The following is a 5000-nucleotide window of genomic DNA, read 5'->3' on the forward strand; positions in this document are numbered from 1 at the left end:
ACACGATATTGAATAATTCTCCGTCATACGTCTTCTAAAAGCTTTAAACATACTTCCAAACTGGGACTTCGTCTAGGTTTATCTACGTGTGTGTGTGTGTGTGTGTGTGTGTGTGTGTGTGAACATCACATCAGCAACACTCATCATCATCTTCTTCCCAATATTTGTACCCTTTAAAAAGAAGCAGTTGTTGCTATTTTTCCGAATTTATTTTACATTGAGTGCACCCAGATTGCAACTTTTATTGTACTTTGCACCAGAGAACATTATAGATTATCTGAAAACAAAACATATTGCCAATGAAAAAACCGTCTGCTTGCACACATTCAATCATCATCATCATCATCATCGTTTAACGTCCGCTTTCCATGCTGGCATGGGTTGGACGATTTGACTGAGGACTGGTGAAACCGGATGGCAACACCAAGCTCCAATCTAATTTGGCAGAGTTTCTACAGCTGGATGCCCTTTCTTAAGCCAACCACTCAGAGAGTGTATTAGGTGCTTTTACGTGTCACCCGCACGAAGGCTAGTCAGGCGGTACTGGCAACGGCCACGCTCAAAATGGTGTCTTTTATGTGCCACCCGCACAAGAGCCAGTCCAGGGGCACTGGCAGCGATCTCACTTGTGTCGCAAAACTTGGGTTGTTGGATGTTATGACACCACAACCAGAAAAAGGATTTCTTCAACGTCTACTCGATAGGAGTGCAGAGATGTTGGAGAATGTTATCGGACAAAACGTTCTTGCAGAAAATTTATGACTGACAATTTGGCAAGCTATTGGAATCTGCATATACTCGGTTCCATTCACCAGACGGTAAATCGTTCCCCAAATTTCTTAGATCGGTCATCGGGGCATGTAAAAATCAGCGGAGGTAAAGATTATGGGAGATTATTTTTGTTGGTTTTATTTTGAAATGAAAACATAATATCAAGGTACGATTCAAGAAGATTGGATCCAGGGCGCGCATCCGCGCATGCGAGACGTGACTAGTGGATCCTACGACTACCTAGCGCGCGTGCGCCACGCACAAAACATGTATGAGGGTGTTTGCGTTTTGTTTACAATGTGTTTTATTTCCTTTGTTCAAAAAACCCAAAACAAACCGTCCTGCATGTTTTGTGCATACATGCATTGGCAATAGATTGTTATTGTAGGATCGACTAGTCACGACTCGCGTGCGCGTGCGCAATAGCAGGTGTGTTCGCCAATTAACGGCGGTGAATTGGAATGTGTAGGAAAAAAAAGGGGTAAATTTCAAACATTTCTCTCGTTCAACACCCGACAAAGCATAAACCACAAAATTCACCTTTATTCTGTCCTTCTATCTCCAGAAAATCGAAAAATACAAGTTATTCGCTGAAAAATTCTTGCAAAAGAAGCCAAAACCATTTCACAGCTGATGTCTTCTGCTGAATCGCAGACATTTTCGAACAAGGTAAGGCAAAGAGATTTCCTTTTAATTGGCTTTCGCTTGTTTCAAAAAAGACAAAACAAAACACTAACATGCTTTTGCTTTTGTTCAGACTTCGGTACTACTAATTTTTATAATTTCAGCATTCGTTTATTATTGTTTTCAAACGTATTTCTGCCAAATGTCATTTATAAAACATGTTTAAAGAAAAAGGGGGCGGATGCAGTCACGCCCCTCACCTTCGAAAATGTGTTTTTTAGTGAAAGGTTTCTTCGGAAACGTGTCAGTTTATTATTACATGTGTGTTTATATAGATGTCTGTAGGTATATAACGTGTGTATTCGTCTTTCTATAGCTCGAGAGAGAGAGAGAGAAAGTTGTAATGGAATTGAAGGCTTGTAATGGCTGTGGAGTATCTCTCTGTCAGTTCGTCGTACTTTATATTGTCTGATATCGTCTTTAAATCACATTTCACCTTCCAACACTTATAACCCCTCCTCAATCTCAATATTTCGTCGTTTTTTTGGCTTTCGGACACCTGAGTGTTTTGTCCATCCATCGACATGCACAAATCTTGCAGTTCTCCATTTTGTTCTCTTCTGGATCCCTTCCTGGTCTACGCCTTTCAAACACGCGCGAAACAATTTCCAGTGGGAGGGGGGGAGCCTGTTGAGCCTTGTGTTTTTTTGTATTTGTTTTTTTTCTCTTGCTTTGTATCGGAGGGGAATGGGCGGAGGGGGTGTCTGAGAAGGTGGGGTGGGGCGGGGTGTATGGCTTGGGGTTCTAATTCAATCTGTCCTTTCTTCCTCTTCCTTCAGCTACCATCCACTGTTCTTTGTTTCTCTTTTCTTCCTGTTGCACCTTCTCCGGCCCCTTTCTAACTTCTTCCTGACTTCTCTGCTTCTGCAGAGGCCTTTTTTAGCCACATTTAAAGCAACGAGGGGTTCTGCCCTCCACCCCCACTCTCAACACTACGTCTCCAATGGTCACCGTTTCCACCATATTTTCAGTGGTTCTGCCAATACCCAATATGATCAGGTCCAATGTTTGCTCTTTCCATACAGAATTTTCTGTTTTCGTGGCCTGCAGGACGGCTATTTCTTCTTTACTTCCGAGAAGAACAGCCGCCACAACCCAAGCCACATCTGTTTCTGGTGGGATTCTCTCCACCCTAATCCTGGAAGTCCTACTTCCAAGATATGTAGGTTACTGTGGTTACAGCATATTCTTTTGCTTTTCCTGCCTTCTTGAACCACAATTGTTCCAAATCTGCTTCCTCTGCCTCAACATTTTCAATTTTCCTTTCTTCCACTGAGTACACCTTATATATTTACCGTTTTCTTACCCATATTTTCCAATACTTTCTGGAGTAGGGACAACTTAGCATCACCACCGATCCTACGTGCCATCTCCTCATATTTCTCCATGTTTGTCAGGTCCACCTCCTTTTTTGTGACTTCTGTCACTTCAGCAAATCTTTCTTCTTCCTTAAACACTTGTCCATCCTATCAACTGCTCGTACGAGCCCCTCCTCCGAACAGGACAATTTGGACCCCCTAAGGTCTGAATAGAACATGTTCCTTACTGTTGGCATTGCTGATCCTGCTTAAGGCGGAGAGAAAGCACAAGACAGTCGACCCCTCCTCACACAATCAACAAATACACCAACACTATGTAAAAGCGTGAGAGGAAATGGGAAAGAAGAAAGAGAGCGAATGTCTTAATTCTCCTGCTTAAATAGTCGGTGCCGATGGGAGTCTTGCCGATGAGTCTTGCTGTTGTATTAGATTGATAGATAGAGAGATATTGATATATGTAAATATATATATGTGTATATATTTAAGTGCAAGATCTCAGGATCAAGGTGTAGGAAGTGAGTAAGCTTCAAGCAGTCCAGAGTAGAAAGTATAAAAAGCAACTTTGAAGAACATTAGTGGTTTATTGTAAATGTTTTCCAAAATTAGGGAACAGAGGAGATAAAATCACCAGCAGAACCTCAGAAATAGTAATTAACCTAACGAGGGGTACTCCACTAGCTACTGATAAGGGTGAATACACCTTAGTTAAATGAAGGTTACATTGTTGTCAAAATATCTCAAATTAACTTGCAAGAGAATAAGGTTCTGCTAGCTGGGAGACATATGTTACTGGGATTTGTACCTGTTCCAATCCCTAAATTTGCATGTGTCTGTAGCTATATGTGTGTTTGTGCATGTGTGTGTGTGTGTGTGTGTGTACATGTATTCTTTTACTCTTTTACTCTTTTACTTGTTTCAGTCATTTGACTGCGGCCATGCTGGGGCACCGCCTTTAGTCGAATCAAATCGACCCCAGGACTTATTCTTTGTAAGCCTAGTACTTATTCTATCGATCTCTTTTTGCCGAACTGCTAAGTTACGGGGACGTAAATGTGTGCATCGGTTGTCAAGCGATGGTGTGGGGGACAAACACAGACATACAAACATATATATATATATATATATATATATATATATATATATACATATATATATATATATATGTAGAAGAGAAGAGATGAGAAAGGAATAAACGATCATCTTCTGAACTTTCTAGGATGATTGCTCCTTCCTTTGTCATTCCTTTTCTTATTACTGCTCCCTACATGACTAATGTGTCATTCTGGTGTATATTCAGTTTCACACCAGGTTATTTGGATCTCAATGCCTTAGCAATATATTCTTTTACTTGTTTCAATCATTTTGATTGTGGCCACGCTGGAGCACCACCATTTAGTCAAAGAAATCGACCCCGGGACTTATTCTTTGCAAGCCTAGTACTTCTGTCGGTCTCTTTTAATGTATTTTAATTATCATGTGCTTTTCAAGAGGCTTTTATAATTGAAGATTTCAACTTCACAATTCAGTCTTAATTCACTGTGAGATACACGTTTCAAGGTTGTATTAATGTCCAACAGAAGTGTACCCCAACACCGTAACTTTGTTTCCTCATAGCTGCATGCAACAAACATGAATATTTGAAGATAAAATTCTTTACAAATGGAGTAGATTACAATTGTATCTGGATTTGTTGTGAAAAAAAGTTTTGAAGGAGGGTGAAAAGAGGAGTTTCAGATAAATCACCCATGGGTTGTGAATAAAAATAGGGAAACAGAATACTTTGATAGAAAAACCCCACCCCTTTTTTTTTTTTTAAAGCTAATTTCAATAAGGCAAACCCCCATCTGTGTCATAAACAGATTCACTGTAGACACAATAAACATATGGTCCTGTGATATTGGACTGGGGTGGAACAGTTCTCCACTATCTACTTGAAGCTCTTCTATAGGCACTGTACTAAAAATAGCAACCCTTTATATTCTTAAGGTAGTGATATACAAAAAAGAAAACTTAATAAATTTATCATACAGACAGAGACATGGCTGTGTGGGAAAGAAACTAATTTTGTAATCTCATGGCTTCAAGTTCAGTCCCACTGCATAGCACCTTGGGAAAGCGTGTGTATATATATATACATACATATATATATTGATTGAAGTGTACAGTATTATAGCACTATGTATCCATTGTGGCCATCCTTACCAGTCGGTTTTGCACTTGGGGCTT

The 5000-nt window shown here is 40.1% G+C and overlaps 1 protein-coding gene and 1 long non-coding RNA gene across 5 annotated transcripts in view; one reads left to right on the plus strand and one right to left on the minus strand.

Moving 5' to 3' along the window:
• Positions 1-5000, minus strand: part of LOC149134280 (uncharacterized) — an 880637-nt gene that overhangs the window by 328293 nt on the left and 547344 nt on the right. The window lies entirely within an intron of this gene.
• Positions 1-5000, plus strand: part of LOC149134281 (uncharacterized) — a 438594-nt gene that overhangs the window by 322341 nt on the left and 111253 nt on the right. The window contains exon 2 of the long non-coding RNA XR_016242797.1: positions 1337-1440. This is a non-coding gene — a long non-coding RNA (uncharacterized LOC149134281). The remainder of the gene's footprint in view (positions 1-1336; positions 1441-5000) is intronic.

The sequence above is a fragment of the Octopus bimaculoides genome, chromosome 8, assembly GCF_046866305.1.
Source record: "Octopus bimaculoides isolate indiv1 chromosome 8, ASM4686630v1, whole genome shotgun sequence".
In the NCBI taxonomy this organism is placed as follows: domain Eukaryota; kingdom Metazoa; phylum Mollusca; class Cephalopoda; order Octopoda; family Octopodidae; genus Octopus; species Octopus bimaculoides.